Genomic DNA, 20,273 nt, shown 5'->3' with positions numbered 1-20,273 from the left:
AAACTACCACTTTTGGAACTTTTTGTGTTCATTCATCCACCACACCAGCGCGTATGGTACTTGTTCGGAATTACCCCGTGTTCATAATTACCCCACTTGACCCTTTTTCATTTCTTTGATTACCGCTTTTATTTCAGTTAGCGAGGGCGCTTCCGAGTTCACGCCATTAATGTGACTTACAGTTGGCGCTTCGAGCTGCGGGTTCTGTTGGCCATCGCTATTCGTGACTCGGGAGAGTTGTTCGCTGTTCCATCGCTGATCTGTTCGATCGGTCATTGACCTGCTCGGTCTTTTAGCGGCATTCTAGCATTAGTCCTTGCACCACAAAGGTGGCGAGAAATTTCATAAAGTAATCGGATATCCCCATTGGAGACGGCTCTTTCTCCCTCTTCGGCTAGGGAGTTTGTCCAGGCTCTCTTGTCTCGCCTTCAAGCTCGTTTAACTGCCTTTTCCAGCTCCGCATATCGTAAGCGTGCGACTGCTTTGGCTGACCCGGTACATGCCTGCTCAATTCCGACTTTTGCCTTTCTCCGATCATCGACCATCCTCCAAGTTTTATCCATCATCCATTCACTTCTTCTTCCACAGACTTTACAGAGAGTGTCATGGCTCGTCGTGATAAGGGCATTCTTGATTCTACATCAATGTTCTTCGACTGTTCCGTCTGTCGGCAATTCCGAGGCTCGGGATTTTAGCTGTTCAACTTATGCCCTTTTCACCTCTGGATTCTCCAACCGGTGGACGTTGAATTGACAACCGACTTCCTCCTCGTGCCGTTGAACACGCGCAATACTCAGTAGTATCTGGCCAAGGACGAGGTGATGGTCAGATGCAATGTCTGCGCTTCGTTTGTTGCGGACATCAAGGAAGCTCCTTCTCCATTTTCAGCTGATGCAGATGTGATCAATTTGATTTTCAGTTCGGCCATCTCGGGATACCTTAGTGACCTTATGAGCTGGTCGATGGGGAACCACGGCGCCCCATAATGCGCTCAAGATCCTGATTGTAGGAGCCTGTTTTTGCGTTGAAGTCACCTATTTAAGTGGATTTGAATGTCACCCTTCGGAATTTTCTCAACCACGCTGTTCAATTGACTGTAAAACTTCTTTTTCTTCTGCAAATCGGCAACGTTAGTTGGCGTATAACACTGGATGTTTCTAACCCGTGTTCTTAATCTGGCCACGATTATTCTTTAGTTTATCGGTTCCCCTCTAATGAGGGCCGCATGAGCCTGCAGGCTTAACTTGCAGACTTAACCAACTCCTCGTTTTCGAGTAGCGTGTTTTCCTCGTATTCTAGAATAAAGACGGACTTGGCCGGACTGTGTCTTATGTTCTCCAGTGTTAGGCCAACGGCAAAGCTAGAAATTCTGGGTCTGAGCAAAGCCCAGAATTTCTAGCTTGAGGCGGCTAGCTTATCTAGCAAGTTGAGTGAGCTTGCCTTGTTGGGTAAGGGTTTAAACGTTCCAAGTTCCAATTCCTGTCCGTGTTTTCATGCTAAAAGTCATCTCCAAAGTTCCAGGTCGGTCATTTCTTTCGGATTCCGTAACAATTTTATAAATCGGGAGCAGTAGGCTGGGTCCCCGATCTCCGCTTAGGTTACTCGCATCCCAGCCGGGGAAGTTGAGATAGGAGATGTGCTATTACCACTAAATATGGGGCCTCGTGTTGCACATTATTCACCATTTACCAGCCACTTAGTCAGCATAGACTTTGAAAAACGGAAAACTGGAGTTTTATAGCTGAATATTATACATATTTTACATATGTGAGCTACATTACGAGGTTTCCAAAACTATTTTTTTTTTAGAAATCGGTTGGGAAACAAGAGAGACATAGTGGTTTTAGTCAAGAGTGTCAAATTAACATTCCTGGGACTGTAACGAGTAAAAATTTCAGGGACGGATGAAGGTTAAAAATATAAATACATATATAATATGAGTTGTTTTTTTTTTCAACCTTCAAATGAATTTTGTAGAACAAGTAAATGCTCATCAATTGAAATATTAAGCCTTTTAGTTGCCTACTATAACACTCAGGTTTAGTCTACAAGCCTGTCAACGGATTTAGTTATTTTATTTTATTTATCCATGATTTTCAATTAAATTAAATTTATAATCATCAATTTTTTTCCAAGGGACATACATACATTTTCAGAACTTGTTCATTCATATTTTTTTTGAAAAACTCGAAATCTAATAAAGAAAATGGAATCAAATGTGACATGTGAGGGTATTCAGGTACAGGAAATGATTATCTGAGACCTCTTTGTCCTTCCAGCGGCGAATAGAACTGTATAGAAAGTGGAGAAGGGGCTCATACATTTTTTTGAACAGTTCGAGAAATTATTCAGAATACGGAACCAGATGGATCGTTGGATTTTTTTGTACACAAGAAATGTTTCATAGATGCTTTGAGACCCACCCTCCTTCCATCGGAGAGATGGGTTGAGCGCTGCATTACTCCTAGAGTTCTCATTTGAATCACAGTTTGTAACATTGTTACAAAATGATTGAAAGATTTAAGGTTTGTTGTAATTTATTGCGGCAAACATTAAATCTTTCTCTACGATTGATTGGCGAACTTTCTTCCTTACGTTAATCGAGTCGAGGCATAGTTGCTCAATTTAAAAGTTGTAATTTCAGTTCCGTTTAAAGTTAGATTTGCGCCCCTAGTGGTGGGAGGTAGAACCACAATTTGGTAACCGATCGCCGTCCGATCATCCATCTCTCCGGGTTAACGGAATTTTTGACCAATTCCGAGAGATTAGGATCGGATAATACATTAATTGTATTAGTGGGATTTGATTTCGTATTTACAATTTCCGGGGGTCAATACCCTCATTTGCCATTAATCATTCTTTTCTCGATTTGTGCGGCAATCAGTTGATACGTTTGCCGAGTTCAAAAGTTTGAGTGATTTGTGATCTGAGCTATTAGATTAAATTGGTTAAAATTGGTTGGAAATCACAGAGTAAGCTCACCACTAAAACCCGCACGATTCTGTAAATTAATTGCGTGAATTTAGTTACAGTTTCGAGAAAAGAAAAAGATACCGTGACACTGATAGATTGTCACTTTTGTTCGGTTCGAGTGATCTGCCTCCAAGCTCCACGTGAGTAATCTAAAATCTGATGGTTTAAAAAGATTTCTGAAAAAAACTTCCTTTAGTGGCAGGAACCGAATTCGGTTGTCCCGATTGACGTCAGATTAGAGCAGGAGTGGTTCGAATACCGTAAGTTAAAAAAGAAAGATTTTGGAACAAATATAAATTCACAAAAAAAAATCTTTAGTCCGATACCAGGATCGAACCCAGGTACTCCAGCAGGGTGGAGATACTTTTTTGACCATCCTAAAAGGTAATTAGCTAAGATCTAGAAAACTGTAAAGATCACCATTTAAGAACAAATTTGTAATTTGTGCGTTTCTCGTCTCGCTTGAAGGATTTTCCTTCAAGCGAAGGTGTTATTTGTGGGTGCAGGAAGTGCCGATCAGCCAGATCGACGCTCTCCAGGGATTGGTCCCGTTACCCTAGGGTCAGCGTCCAATCTCCCTCGCATTCACGGACCCAGGTGGAAACGTCTGTTCACCTGAGATCACTGGTGGTCGTCAATTGCCCCTGATCTCCCGGAGTCCGAAATCCAGTGGTACGACACGCAGACAAACCACATCATCGCTCGGTTAGCACGGACACACATCGTCAGAGGAAACTGACAGCATCGACTCAGTTAGCCGCCCGGAGGATAAGTAGCCGCTCAAATAAGGTCAGATCCAATTTGATTGTTCTGTGCCGTTCTAAAAATAACTCCGAAGTAGCGATGGTATCTATTTAACAAACTTGGCTGAATTGTTAAAAATAGCACATGGTGTGCCGATAAAGAAGAATAGGTTCGTTAGGTGGGATCCCAAAAATATCTGTTCAGATTTGAGGCCTAGGTGGTAAACAACATAGATACAAATTGTAAATCTGAATTTTCAGCTGGTTGTCGTACTTTGAAAGAAAAGTTTAATTATTGCTTGTTTCGCGTTGTAGGTTTTGTATCCCTGTTTGGACAGATTTTCGGGTTAACTCGGGTGTAAATGGGTCTCGGATAGCGATTGGTTCGGGTTGATTTTTTTTGAAGGACTCGCCTTGAGGACTCTGGCCGGGCACGAACGGAAATTGCTGCTTCACATACGAACACGATTGTCACGTGCTCGTTTGGCGCTAAGTGAGGGCAGTTAATCAATCTTTTGATCAGCAAACTTCGAGAACCGTTACAAGTTTCAAAAAAATGATACTTATGTAGAACACATTTATTGCATTTTTACTATGTGCGAAAAAGCGCGAATCTAACGAATGCTCATTTCAAACCAGAAATATTCAAAAGCTTCAACAATCAAGGGGAAAACGGAGAAGGCATTCAGCAATTTGAGAAGAGAAAAAAAGTGAAACATTGCTCACGATTAGTTTTTGTGGATTTGGTTTCCCGAGGCTATTGACATTCATTTCTCGCATATCCCAGCCCAATCAGAAATGCTGAACGTCGAAAGTCGAAACATTTGTAACCTCGGGGAAAACTCGCGTCGAGAAATTCGTGATGCGCGTGAAGCAAATCCTCCAAGCCCATCATCCGCGATCATTCGTGATAAGAAGATTGGCCAGAAGGGAAAGGAATAAGTGTGGAATGTGGAACAATCCCTCCAACCACGGTGATTCAGAATTTCACTTTCATTTGGATTATGATGGCTGCCGGACAGGGCGCGATTCAATTTTTACGTTCCCGAGCAGACATTGATGCCCAAAACGATAGCAAACTGAAACCAAAATAAGGTGTCAACAGCAAAATGATAGCATCATTTGCTGTAGGGTTCCTTGCGAAAGCAAAACTAGGCATCGTTGTGGTATCACTTTGTCTATATTGATAGCAAACTGAGACCAAAATGAGGTAGCTACAGCAATATGATAGCATCATTTGCTGTATCACTGTACGAGAGCAAAATTAAGCATCATTATGTTCTCATCAATTTTTTTTGACATTTTAACCACATTTTCAGTTAGATAAAAATCATGTTGAGAGCTAAATAATAGCGTATGAAGAAATTTCAGTTTTTCAATAATTGCAATTTATTATTCTCATATAGTAAAGTTGCACTTAAATAACAACATTGCATATTTTTAACATAATTTTCTGTTATAAATCTACTCAAAAGTAAACATGAAATTTCAACACCAAGATAATAAACACATTTGGGCGTAAACTTTAAACTCAGATCTCATTAAAATAGCATGAAATTATATGTAATGAGCTACAGCGAATAGATAATCTATTTAAGTAAACTATATGTTCGACAACGTCAAAATAATCTTCATTTGGATGTCTTTTACAAGAAATTTTGATTTTTCTACTATAGTTGTCAATCATTTTCATTTCATAGTTAGCTTGTTTGAAGTTCAAAATTGAAATCAAATATAGTTTACTGGAAAATAACTTAAAAACGCGATATCTAAATTCGCATTTGCCTTTGACTTCAATCGATAGCCACCGATCTGTCTTTTATCAATCGATTCGGCTTGATTATAAAATTGGAAAGATGATATATGTTTTAAAAAATATAGAAATTTTCATATTTTTTTCATTTTAACTACCCACACAAATTTGATGACATACATTGTTTCATTTAAAATTAATCGAGAAACGAGCCTTGTCAAATCAAATATTTGAGGCGTTCAGAGCCAAAGGGGTGCAAAAATAGTCAATTTTGAGTTAATCATGCCAACCAATTAATTATATTTCCAACTATATTTTTTGATGAAAATTTCCGATTTTTCTCCTCACACTTTTATTGTCAAGACGAAAAATTACAAATTTTCGAAAAAAATATGAAAAACTGGCAACACGAAAACTTTAAACAGTGTTTTCTCGACATTAGCTTTTGTACACTTGAACACCCCTTTAACTTCAAGGGCCTCATTTAATCTTTTCATGACTGAATTCATTACCAATTAATATGCATTCTTTTTCAGTGTGTAAGAGAAACATCAAAACGGCAAAAATGTTGTTTATGTTTTTCTCGCGTAGTGAGTTGTTTTCTTCGCGCTGTTCAAAATCGTTTCGAAAATTAAAGAATACCATTGGCACAAATCGGACTCAATATCAAATCAACTACGAGGATTGCACCAGACTGACCGCGAATCCCGATGGTAGAACGACAAAAAAATGCTTCCTCTTTCTATCGTGACACTGGGAGCGTTTTTACGAACACCGGTTGTATGGCATGAAATTCTTATCAATCCAGCGGGACATCAAACAAGCGTAAGTGTGTCATTGAAGTAATTGAAAAGCTTATTAACATTGGTTTTAATATTATCCTTATTCAGCCGGAACACACAGAAGTTATGTAGCTGCCCAATCAAAAGGAAGAGTTACGACACGACGTTTGTTATTCCCCTAGGAAGATTCCGCCACGGGGCAAGCAAGATTCCCATAGTTATCATAATTTGTGTTGGTGAGTACTGTTCTAATTTCACAACAAATAACGGTTTGATTCCCAATATAAATTTCAGCCTGCCTTATTATGATTTTGAAGAAGAATTAGGAAATGCCTCGAGTTTTCATTCAATCTCAAGAATCGAAATCCTGCATCGAATTGAATCGAAATATTCTCTTATAAACAACATGCGAATTGATCGGCCAGGGCTACAAAAATTATGTCGATGGTTCTTTAACTGGGTGAGCGTACCATTGGATTGGATTAATTACTCAATCTTTGAATGGAGACGTTGAAAAAACGCCTTCCTCGATCCAGGTCGCAAAACGAAAACTTCGACTAAGTTGAGCTAAATTGAGTTGCTGTTTGAAGTGGACATAGGGGAGATGAGGGCATAATGGGCACCTTAAGGAAAATGCTTATTTAACCATAGAGAACAGCTGTAATATGTGAATTACATCATTGTTTCGTGTTCCGACACTCAAATAGTCTATTGTCTAATTGGATGAAACTTGAAAAAGTAGATAAAAACGTTTAAAAATGCATTTTAAAAAATTTTGCCGAAAGCTGAAAACCAGTCACTGTAGAGGCATAATGAGAAACCCCCCGAGGCAGTATGAGCACCATTAATAAAGGCATAATGAGCGTTTTCTGCCGGGGATTCTAGCAGCAAATTCGACTCGATGAAGTCAACTGAGTAATAGAGCTACAGCTCAACTTGTATCGTCTGACGATTTGGCCTATTGGTAAGATGTCGGAAAGATAATCAGTAGGCTCGAGTTCGATTCCTGGTGGAGGTGATTTTTTTTTTCTTCATTTATCATTTATGATCATGATTGCACTAAACGGTGAGGCGTGGATTCATCAAACAAAGCAAAAACAAAATAATCTGGGTCTGTTTGTAGAATTCAAAGAATTAACACATGTTCATACATTATGTTTCTGGTGTTTTGTTTGACGGATGATGCTTTGATGCTATTAGCCGTATAATGTAACAATAAAAAAAATCAACCATGAATGGTATGTGCAAAATAAATACCCTCGAACAGGAATTGAACTCGAGTCTACTGATTACCTCTCCGACACCTTACCAATAGGCCAAAACGACAGACAAAACAAGCCAAGCTGTAGCTCTATTATTCAGTTGACTTCATCGAGTTGAATTCGCTGCTAGATTCTCCGGCAGAAAATGCTCAATATGCCTTCATTGAAAGTGCTCTGTTCGCCTCTAGTGAACAAATTAAAGTAAAAACGCGTTTTACAATTGATTAAAGTGAAAAATCAAAAATTTATGATGCTGAAAATTTAGAAACAATGTGTAGATCATGTTGCAGTGCATATATTTCAGATCAAGATGATTTAAAGGTCATAAAAGCTTATTTGGTGGTGCTCAAAAATTATAATATTTTCGTCACTTGAGAACCTAGCTGGTTATTATTTAATATTTCTGTGAAGATGAAAAGAATATTTCTTTTTTGGTGAAAAATTAATACTATAGGTAGTACGAAACAAGTCCTCATGAAAATTTGTTTAAGAAAATACGTACTTATGTAGAAAAATGGACTTCTCATTATGCCTCGGGTGCTCGTTATGCCCTCATCTCCCCTAAATGCTGAAATAATTAATACCCCGGGAATTCTACAGGTAAAATAACAAATAAGTTTTTAAAGATTTAAAACACTAACAATGATTTGATGATGAAAATCCTGTTTCAGGTCACCAATAATTTACTAATGCAACAGCTCATTACGGCACATCTCTATTTGCTAGAACAACGAAAATGAATCGAATACCATCGGTTGTGCATAATTGTGTACTTGTGAACTGACCTAATTCTGCTAAAAGAGAGTCTGCAAAAATTTAATCCTATGCGCATGTGTACTATTCGGGTAAGTTCTTAACCAAATACTGTTATTTATTATTATCACCATTAAGCACGGTGCCAAATTTCATCGGTTTTAAACGTTTGAAAACCCGTTTATAATGCTTAAGCGTATACTGCATATTTTAAACGCCTGAATTTATATAATGATGACCATGAGAATGAAGAATATAAATACTGGCCCTCAGAATCAGAGGGGTGCAAGTCCAAAATTATCAATTTTGAGCTAAGTATACCTAACGATTATTCATGTTTAATGTACATGTGGTACAAAACTCAATTTTTTAAATAATTTTTTTGAACATTTCGATTGAATTAAAACTGCTCGAATTGGAGAAATGAAAAATCGAGCACCTTCACAACTTTGAAGCGCGTTTTCTCGAATCTATGGTAATGGCACTTGCACCCTTCTGATCCTAAGAGCCTTAATTGGAATCGATTTTTTAAAAGGGCGTATGCGTTATAAATATATACTCATTTACTACCATAAACGTATTAAATTTTCTATTTTACTTTTTTTTAAACGTTCTATTTTAGTATAATTTAATTTGATTTTTAAATAAGGCGAATAGCCTTTTTTATAAGTGTGTTATCACGGAAAACCTGTATTGCCCTCACATGAAATTAAATTACGCTTATTTTCTAGAAGTTAAGGTACCAAGTAAGGAAAATACAGTGAAAAAGGCAATGGATTATATATCTGGAACTTTGAACGCATTTTTCTCAAAACAGAGGTATTGGCGTGTTGGCCCTTTTCAAAAATCGATACCGAAATTTTATATTTTTTGAAGCACTTATGGTTATCATTGTATACATTTAGGCGTTTACAATGTGCGGTATACGCTTAAGCATTATGTACACCTTTTTGACTTACAGTTGCATAATTTGAGGTGATTTCATAAGCACCGATATGTCTCATGAATACGTAACCAATGTTGTTTACATAGCTGGAGGCGATATTGATAACCTCGATCAAACTTTTCGGACAACATTTTCGCAAACTTTGCTATCACGCCTTTAGTGTCTTATTTGTTTCCGTTTTGTTTGACATAAGATAGAACACAGCAAACCTGCTTAATCTGAGGCCTAACCGATATCTCGTTTTTCGAAAAAAAAATTGAGAGCATACTGTTGTCTAATTTTGCTGTAACCGAATTTTTTTTTGATGCTTTATATTGGCATCATTGTGCTCTCCAAGCTCTCAAAAAACGAGGTGTAATTAGGGTCTCAGTTTTAGCAAAATTTGGTATCACTTTGCTAACCAAGTATGACAATTTTTGCTCTCATTTTTGCTGTGTACCACCTTATGTCAAGCAAAATGAGAGCAACTTTGGCTCTCAGGGCGTGATAGCAAAATTTGCTAAAATTTTGCCATAAAAGTCTGCTCGGGTTCACATCATTGTGCCATTCCTTGCACACCTTCGTTCTTTGGTAGCAGCAACGAATTCGGTCGTTAAAGTTATACAACATGCTGCGGAATTTTGTTTGTGTACTCTTGATTTACGAGGGTGAAATCTTTATGTAATGCGAATTATGGACAACACGATGAATTTAATTAAAATGCGGATAGTTTTATGATATTCTACTATCAGATACGACTTTCGCTATCTTTGAAAAGATGTCATCACAATCAGAGACTAGATAACGTTAAATTCTTACTTTCTAATTTATGATGAACTCTCAGAATTTTTATTTATTCAAGACTAATTCTAGATATTTTAGATATTTTTTTCAAATTTGTCTTTAATTGTATCAATTTCAAAAGGTGCTTAATTTGGGCTACAAATCTTAAAACGAGTTAATGAGCTTGTCAATCGAATGTATCCATTTGCAAAGATACGCCACCAGCTGACGGCTAAAACAGAATATCTCCCGTCACTGAATAGCACCCGATTTAAATTTGCCTTCGAAATGTCAAAACGATCTCACCTGGGCGAGACCAGTTCGAAGCAATCTTAAAAAGATGGATCTTTACGACATTAATTAATTATCGGATCGGCATCTTGAACGTGAATCACTGGAGAGCACACCGTTTGGGTCTGATCCATAGCTCTCCAAGAGTAGGTTTAAGACGGAAGATCAGCAGCAGAAGCAGTGTTTCGATCTCTGAGTTGAGCGTGACATACAAGCAATGAACCGCTAAAAGAGGGACGGAGCTAGAGACGAAGATTGGGGATTACATGTCTACAACAAGCCACGAACGACAACTTCGGAAACGCTAAAACGATGCAATACTCAGGTAACTCGAAACCAGGCACAAGGTCAAGTTTCCTGTTTCAACTTTCTCTTTCAATGGCGGAATCAACCGTCTGTATGATTCATTGGCAAACTTCAAGATTCACAGCAGCTGGACTAAAGGCTTAATTTTATGTTTGTTGCCATACGTACTATGGCACACGTTTTTAAGGCACGCAGTCAATATTTCGATTTTAACTTGAACGAATATTATTTACATATGGGTTGCCGCGACAGCGATCAAGAACGAGTCAAGTTTATTTTGTTAATTGGCCCAAACAATAATGTTTGTACATTACGACCAAATTTAAAATTTCGGAGACTTTTTGAACGAGGCATTTGAAAAAGGCTTCTTTTCATTTGTATCGATCATAAAAATATGTGTAGAAGTTTGGCTTGATTGAGCTTTAGTCAATGCTTTGACTTGGCAAGTTTTTCGAAATTGTCTAGAAAAAAACATTTCTGAATGTGCCATTTTCAAGACTTCAAGTTCAGGAGTGGCTTTGCCGAAGTCGATAAAAAAAATTGAAATAAAGCGATAAAAGTTGCAGATATTTTTGTGTGAATCTGAATTTCTCATATAAATAATTAATCTTTTAAGGCAATAAAATTAGGTAGGTACATATTTTCTCTTTTTTTCAATTTCGCCAAATTCACGGTTTCGTCATTTTTACCATAGTTTGTTGTGACCCGTTTTGGAATGTGTAATGTGTACCTATGTGTACTGCCGCCATAACAAGTCCGTCCCATTTTGCGTTTTTGTCAAGTTGAGAAAACAGCAATTGAAATTTGTAATTTGTTTTGAAAAATTTCGTATTTTCTTGTAATTTCTTTATTTGAAACGGCTTTGATGCCTTTGAGGCTTTAAGAAGCCAAACTCGTTTTGTATGTTTGCAATTGATTGCTTAGGTCTAGATCATCACATTTGAAGAGGACGGGAAATAGATAGGGAAATATGAAAATAAAAAGAATACCTAATAGATGAAAATCAATAGCTTCTAAGAAAAGGTATATTTCGAACATGTAATCAATCTCTATTGCAGCTAGTACATCTGCTACTGGGATGCAGAATGTTTTTCCTCGGACCCGAAGGGAGTCTATAAAATTCGCTCGAGCGGCCAGGTGGACTTCTAGCTTTGCCTTAAAATATGTAAAAGGGACTGAAATTTTTTTCTGCTAAATATATCTGTCCATGAAGCAAATTTCGATAAATACACTAAAAAGTCAAAGTTGTGCAAATTTCACAAATTTTATTTTAAGATTAATTTTTCAGTTAGTCATAGATGTTAAGATTAAAATATTAGAATATTAAATTTGTAGAAGAAAATTTTTTGATGCAGTTTTTTATGAATTCTTTTTTTAAATCAACATATGAGATAACGACTGTTAAATTTCCATAAATGCTAAATAATTGAATTAAAAATATATCTCGAAACTGGTGTTTTGACTTTTCAAATTTAGACGTATTTTGCTTTAAAAACTCTTGGCGACGAACGGGTTAATTGGCTAAACACTATAAAATTGATATTTCACTTGCTTTTTCATCAAGAAAAATCTTTCAAAAAAACTCTAGAGAAGAATAATTCGAACAGAAATCAATCCTTTTTGTTCAGTAAACTTTGATAAATACATCAAATGATCAACATAGATTGATACAAAACGTATCCACTACTAAAGACATTATAGTTAATCATTTAAGACAACAAAAATACATTTTAAGTTTCGCCAAATTCACGGTTTCGCCATTATCACTTACTTAATTACTTAATGTTCCCGCGCCGATCCTCCGGTGCATAGGGTCGTGGTAAAAGACCTCCACTGTTAACAATCCGGAGCAAGCGTCTTCATTTGGTCTCAGTCATGACTCTCGACGACAGTTCGTACTTTGGCGGCTAGGCTACGCCGGTACGAGTTTCTGGGCCTGCCTCTCCTTCGATGTCCTTCGGATTCCATTCAAGTGCCTCTCTGCAAATCTCGTTCTCATCTCTTCGCAGCGTGTGCCCAATCCATCTCCACTTACGCTCCCGAATCTCGATTTCTAGCGCACTTTGCTGACACCGGCGATGTAGTTCCTCGTTTGAGATACAATTGCCAGGCCACCAAGCGCGGATGATACTCCGCAGGCAGCGATTCACAAATACTTGCAGTTTTCGCATCTTTTTTTTTTTGTTTCGGTTATAGTCGTTTTACCATCTTTATGGTATTCGCGACTTTATCAACGTTGCAGTTGGCGGATCGTTATTGAAAAACTTATCCGGTACAACTGTGTTCGATGTTTACTCTTGGGCTCGAACTCGCGGACTTCGGCTCAGGAGACTTGCTAACTGAGCTATATCACAAGACTTTGCACGAAAATACCTCGTACTGTGCTTCAATTAGATGGACCAGTTTCTCTGGGAGCCCTCGTCATCTTAGAGCAGCCCAGATGTGTTCGTGGTTAAGTCGGTCAAATGTTTTTTCGAAATCAACGAACACCAGCAGAAGAGAGTCCTGGAATTCGTTGATTTGTTCCAATTATTCGTAGCGTTGTGATGTGGTCAACACATGATCGTCTGGATCGGAATCCAGCTTGTTGCCGTCGGAGTGTAGCGTTGATTTTCTAGCGGATCCTGTTCAGGATCACTTTGCAGAGTACTTTGAGGGTTGTACAGATCAACGGTATGCCTCGCCAGTTACCTCAGCTCCTTTCCGAGGATACCCTGCAGGGAGTTTGTCCAGGCTCTCTTGTCTCATCTACAAGCTCGTTCAACTGCCTTTTCCAGCTCCGCATATCGTAAGCGGGCGGCTGCTTTGACTGACCCGGTATATGCCTGCTCAATTACGACTTTCGCCTTTCTCCGATCATCGACCATCCTCCAAGTTTCATCCGACATCCATTCGCTTCTTCTTCCACAAACTTTACCGAGAGTACCATGGCTCGTCGTGATAAAGGCATTCTTGATTCCACACCACTGTTCTTCGACTGTTCCGTCTGTCGGCAGCTCCGAGGCTCGGGATTCTAGCTGTTCAACGTATGTCCTTTTCACCTTTGGATTCTCCAACCGGCGGACGTGTCGTATCGACACCTGACTTTCTCCTCGTGCCGTTGGACACGCGCAACTCTCAGTCGTATCTCGCCAAGGACGAGGTGATGGGCAGATGCAATGTCTGTTCTTCGTTTGTTGCGGACGTCAAGAAGGCTACTTCTCTACTTTCGTCTGATGCAGATGTGGTCAATTTGATTTTCAGTTCGGCCATCTCTGGATACCCAAATGACCTTATGTGCTGGTCGATGGGGGAAGAGTCCGGATACGTTTTAATAAAATTCTGGCAACCTTACAATAAATATACTTTTGGCCTTGGCCACTCTCATAACATAAATTTCTGCTTTTTATATGTGAAACACTTAAAGCTAATTAAAAAAATCGTTTCATCCTTATCTTAAATTCCCACAGTTGAATGCTGTTCGATACTCATAACAATTAAATGTTCGGCTGAGAAAAAAACAAATTTGGTGCAATCTATGTGATGTTCACGTGACTGGAAAAGGGCTGAATTCATTTAAAATTATTGTGATTATTATTGTGATATTTTCACAAACATTGAACGTAAATCCAACGATGAACAGATGTACAAGCTCGAACAAAAGTCTTCAGAAACTTGTGTAAAGTTTCAAATGCTCTCTTTTAAAGAAGCTGTTAAAAATTTACGAAAAACAGTGTCATCTATTGCTTGATTTGTACTTTTTAAACGGCGCAGTAGATGGCACTGTTTCTAGATTGCTTTTTTAAAAGTAATCATTTTTCAAAGCGACGCAATGGTATATGAACTCATTTATGTATAATTTAAATGCTTCAATAAGATGAATAGTTCCAGTGTTCCGAAAATCACTCATTTTCAATTCTGATTGCACTTCGCACCTCCCGCATAAATCATTATTATACAATGACTATTCCCGTTATCTTCTTCCCGAGACACCCAACAGATTACTTCCATAGTTTTAGATTATTAATGTAAGATAAGGCTTATCATTTTTTCATGAAATGGAATCGTTTGGACGCACTTTACGATACAGGGAACAGGTCGTTAAGTAGAGTAACTATTCATTTTTTTTTTGCTTTTTTCTACTCACTCCGAGCGAGCTGTATCATACGTGGAATCTTCACTTAATGGTTTTCTCAAAGAAAAAATAACGATACAGCATATCGTTTCCTTTTGATACAATTATTAAAATTTAAACTACTGAAATGAAAATCAGTTTTAAAATCGTTTATATAGCATTTTATTTCCACCACAAACATATAATTTATTTGAAATATAAAAAAACAATGTTCACACTGTAAATAGTTTCGTCGTGGTGTTGTCCCTTGAGCTTGGAACCGGTGCTGTTGCCTAGTGGACCTGCCCAACACAATAACATTTTCGTTAACAAGGATCTTCAAGTTGATTATGACGCAATTCCGGCGTCTACTTTTTTATCTGGAGACATCCGGCTAGCTGCGACTGGAAAAAGTAATTTTCAATTAGAAATTTTAATTAACAAAAAATAAATCAAGGTACTTACTCTCGCAAAACCGGAACTGGCGCCGTCGCCAATCGATCCATCGCACCATCGGAACTGGTGCTGTTGCGTTCCGAATTTTCTCGAAAGAGTTAAATTTTCACTAATTGTTTCGGCGAATTTTATTTTCTGCACAAAAATTCAACCACGTCTGAATGTGACAGCAGAAAATTTTGATGTTCGTTGCTAAAATAATCGAATATTATTCATGATTATTAACTGTATCTTCCAGGCATAATTTTTTATCTTATCGTCGCGTTGCCAAATTATTCAATTATAGTTTTTGAAAGATTGATCTTATCTTTTAGAAATGGTTTTTTCTCGTTTCTAGCAAAGACACATAAGCAAGGACGCAAAAAAAATCGTGACTATTAATGTAATCAAATTGGAATCTCACCAATGCGCAATGCATATGGCGAATCATGTTGGTCCTCGATCAGGAGTGAATGTATCAGGCAGTGAGTGAGTGATATATGAAGCCGATCATTAGCGAATTTTGTTTGATTTGATACATAGCAAATTAATAAATTTATTTGTTGTTACACGTAGTAGGCTCGTGAGGAACAAAAATTTGGTATGTGATGGTAATGCTTCTAGACAAATTCTACCCGCTCATTTTCACCATCTTTCATTTCTTCTAACCTTCTATCGATCTATATAAAAATTTCATAATCTTTAGATGTCCCTACTAAAAAGAACATCACTTTTCACCGCTAGGCCGATAAATCAAAGTAACAAACAAAAATTACGGTGGTTAATCTCTTCATAAAATTTATTTGTTGTTATAACGTTTTTTAACATCAGTATGATCAAAATCAAATTGTTGTTGTGTTTGTGAGGGAAAGATGTTCACTTTCGCCGTGTTTTTCAATTTTTACAAGTTCTCTTATTAAACTATCGTCCGTCAAATTTTGGAATCGGCTAAAACACGCACTCTCCACCGGTGTGATAGCAAATTTGAAACGGGTACACTTTTATTGCAGACACTTAATAATTGAGAAGAAAAAACTCATTTTAATTGAAAAATTGCTATGTTTTGAGTTTTACACCGTCATTATTCTACCAGGATTTCATTCACTTAAAGGCTTTTTAATGAAGTTTGTTCGAAACAAGTAGAAATGGATTGACGATTGAATACCTTTCTTTTTCCAATTGACTTCGACCGATTTCTTCCAGGCCGTAACGAAACCCCCTGTCGAGCTGGATCGGGTTTGACGATTTTGACTAGTTTCAACTTGCTTCATTGTGTCGACCAAAACATTGGCTCATTGAACAACTACCAGTTGGCAGAAACCAGTTGAAACCGATTTTTGTCTATGATTGAACGAAGCTTAAAAAGCCAAAACGACTATCTGCAGCGAGAAAAAAAGCTTAATTGAAACAATAAAAAAAACATTTTTCTTTTAAAAATTGACTCATTTTGGGGTGCTGATTCCAAATATTAATTTAGTTTACCAGTTCTTGTTTATAGGTAAAAATTCATTAAACATATATGTGCTTTTGTTTTGGCAAACTAAACAGATTGGCAAACATGCTCCTTTTAAGAATTGTTAGGTAAAATTTTCATGATTATCAGTAGTTTGTAATGTAGCAGACGGCTTTTTTAGCCAGAATTTGAAAGGCATTTTTTCTAAGAATCATGTCAGTTTAGTCAATGTTGTCGAACAATATATCATATTTCACAGTTTTCATATTAAAACCGTGAAATATGATATATTGATCGTGAAGATTATAAATATTGTTAACAACTCATTATACTGATATTCAAATTTTTTAAATTTGTTTAAAGTTTATTGTTGTTTTGCGTTAATTTCATTAGGATGCTTCTGTTATTTTCCTTTTCTTATTCATATAACGTTTGAACTCGAGAAACGCTGACTGGACTCACTAATTCGTTGAGGCCAAAAGCTATTTATTAAAATATAAAGTAAAGAAAAGTGTGACATAAATTTTTATACTTGATACGGTTTTTTGTTAACATGTTTTCTCAATTTGTGTTAGGTTTTGGCGGGAAAAACCATTCAAATAATTTCTCAAAAAGAAACATTTATTACACCCAATGCTACCCAAACATGTGTGAAAATAATCATCATTGGCTAAAATTTTCTCACCGTGAACCCCAAACTTCTAAGTCGGTCTGTCGTATATTTTGAAATCCTGTTCCAAATTTGCATGAATTTGAAACAAAGGCGTATAACTGTTGGGAATTTTGAAATCGATAACTGTGCTAAAACAGCGATTTACGCCACCGGTGCCAGCCGGACTGTTTAAGCGTGGTCGAAAACCGTGTTTTGCATCTACCGTTGGGACAGCCCTCACGTTAAAACTACTGAGAATTTATGGTGTCCCGCACAACTGTTTGATTTTTCTCGTCCTGCAAAAAATAATTTTAAATTTCATATAATTCAGGCAGATACTGAGTGAGCTACATTCAGAATGGATCAGTTTGTATCTCACTCATCTCCGATATGCGATGTTTGTTAAACCGATGATTCTGAATGATGCGACTCGGTTTGCATAGCTGTTAGGAGCGCTGATCGAGATTGCATACCAGTCAGGCGAAGCAGTTGCGAGAGGCGCTATCCCATTATACAATCAGAATGTTTCCAACAGGAAACGCATCTTGAGTGTTTGTTTTGATTGATTTTCGGAACACTGAATAGTTCTATATTGGAATAGCTTTAAATAAGCTGTTGAAAAATAGCATCATCATAATTTTACAGTGACTACCGAAATAACAAACATATGTACTAGCTCGAGTAATAAAATTCCATAAAACTGAGTCAAATTTCAAATGCTTTATTCAAACATCAATTAAACAAACCGAATCAACTTTTGAAGTACCTTATTCTTGGAAGGGCGCAATCGTAGAGGATCTCGAAAATATATAAACCAACATCGTAGTGGAATAGACGGGTTCAATTTAATCAATTTGGTTGTGCAGGTAAATTTATCCGGTTAATTTTACCTTCATTCAGAAACATACTAACAATTTGGGCAAGCCAGATAAACCTGTTGTACTCCAATACCGATTCAAGTCTTCTCTAAGCGGGCATTTTCGCGTATCATAATTATTTCTATTCAGTGCTTCATGCTATGTATATGAAGCGCTTAGAAAAAACAGCTAAAAAATTTAACTATGCAAATCATAAATGTGTAAAAAAATTTGAACATCGATTTTCTCTAAACTCATCAAATAGTAATTCGTCCCTTTCATAACTGACTAATTGTTTGTAATTTTTTTGTTTACATTGCACTCCAGGGGAGGAAGACTGGATTCAGTTTCCTTCCCCTAGATTGCACCACGGTTATTAAAATACTATTTACCTCCCTTACATTGCATTTTCTTCTTGACAGTTCTCTCCGGTGTCCTTGCAGACATCTAGTGGCTCAACCACAAAACATAAAATTGACTTAAAATGGTGGTTGAGACTTTACACACTTTCCAAGGCTTAGCTTGTACATCTGTTCATCTGTGGTAAATTCCACGTTTGCTTTACCTACAATTTGAAACTTACACAAATTGCGTGAGTTTCATACAAAAGCAAGTTCTATGTGCTTCACATTATCTTCAGGGTGGTAAATATCTATATGTACTTTTTCACGTGGGTCACGTGGGACCTGGTAGTTTTCAAATGAAGAATGTTCCAGCTAACTTTTATTGGAAAATTCAATCTACGCACTACTTGCAGGAAGTAGTGAAAATGCGTTGCGTTATTCAGTCTTTGATTGAAAAAAGCAAAAAAATTATTAAGAATTTTAATCGAATCTTAGAATGTGTTCGGTGCAATAGACGCCTCAGCTATAATCTTTAAAAAAAATATAAATTTTACGTTCGATGATGCCCTTCTTCCTGTTTTTTTAGTATTCGCCAAACTTCTAATCTCTACTCTCTGATAGATGCTTGTAAATCCAGAGTTTCTCATGAGTAAATAAAACAAATGTGGTGAATTTCTCATTTTGCAAAACATAAAAGTTTAAGAAATTTAAATGATTTACTCACAGTTGTTACATGTAGAGTACTTTTTCTTTAGATCTAAATTATAAAACTTACAGAGAATTAAATGGAAAAAAATATGGAGAATCTCTCGAGAAACGTGTGTTGCGTATGCATTTGGAAATTACCCTTTTAGGCTCTCAATGTTGCATTTTCCCATGCAAGAAATCTTATATCATCGTTTATAAGATGCAATTATTTTTTATAACCAGAAGACACGCTGTCACATTTCCTTGACAGCCTTCAAACGGTAGCGTGCGACATACTTTTCATATTTTTATTGGTAGAAAAGTAAACCGCCCGAAATAGGTAGCTACCGACATTGTTTCAACTGTGGGTAAACCCCCAAAAGACTTTTCACAGCAACGATTTTCGGTTGCTCATCTCAAACAACAGCAAGATTGTTTGTCATACGATTAAAGATACAGCTATCACAAAACTACCTTCCCAACAGAAAAAAACAGTTGTATCTGCAACCTCTCTCACTTTGAGTCTTATTAGGTGGGATCAGTATAAGTAGAAAAATTAACTTGAAACTTGCATTATTAGTTCCATTAAAACTTATGTCGAATTGATGATGAAATTCGTACAGTATTTTTGCACTTCCTTTGATATTGTTTATCGTAAGTAAAAATCAAACGAAGAATATGCTATTCATATACATAGTTGTTTTTTTTTGTTTCGATTATAAATAGTCAACTGAGCTATATCACAAGCACCCATTTAATTGTTATGAAAAATTCTGTTTATATAAATGTTATGAATGAAATGCGTGTGAGAAATATTAGAGCAATCTATGCACATGTGAACATAAGTTCGAACCGTTCTGTTTCTTTACTTGTTTGGATAAACTGTTTGTGAAATATCCTGTTACTTTTATTGCTAGTTAGATAGTACCAACAACTTTCTGCTAAGAAAACCACAAAAACGTTTTCAAATAACGTCAGACTTGTGAAAATATGTATGATTGAAGCCATAAGACTGAATAATTGACCCCAATGTTCCTTAGAGTCATTCCTAATGTTTGCCTACTCATTGTACATTAGCTACCTCATTGAGCCCCCCGACGGCTTGTTTCAACACCTACCACACCATGTGAGGATGTTCTTAGTTGTGGGCGATACACCTGGAAACTGGTGCATGCTATCTT

The 20,273-nt window shown here is 37.0% G+C and overlaps 1 protein-coding gene and 1 long non-coding RNA gene across 15 annotated transcripts in view; both read left to right on the top strand.

Moving 5' to 3' along the window:
- Nucleotides 1–20,273, top strand: part of LOC129748243 (mucin-2-like) — a 578,750-nt gene that overhangs the window by 545,976 nt on the left and 12,501 nt on the right. The gene's annotated exons all lie outside the window — the stretch shown is intronic.
- LOC129748247 (uncharacterized) lies at nucleotides 6,029–6,717 on the top strand. The gene is made up of 3 exons (XR_008737695.1): nucleotides 6,029–6,294; nucleotides 6,360–6,487; nucleotides 6,546–6,717. It is a non-coding gene; the product is annotated as an uncharacterized LOC129748247 (long non-coding RNA).

The sequence above is a fragment of the Uranotaenia lowii genome, chromosome 2, assembly GCF_029784155.1.
Source record: "Uranotaenia lowii strain MFRU-FL chromosome 2, ASM2978415v1, whole genome shotgun sequence".
Lineage (NCBI taxonomy): Eukaryota > Metazoa > Arthropoda > Insecta > Diptera > Culicidae > Uranotaenia > Uranotaenia lowii.
The sequence above is the reverse complement of the archived record's forward strand: the minus strand, read 5'-3'. Positions and strand labels throughout refer to the sequence as shown.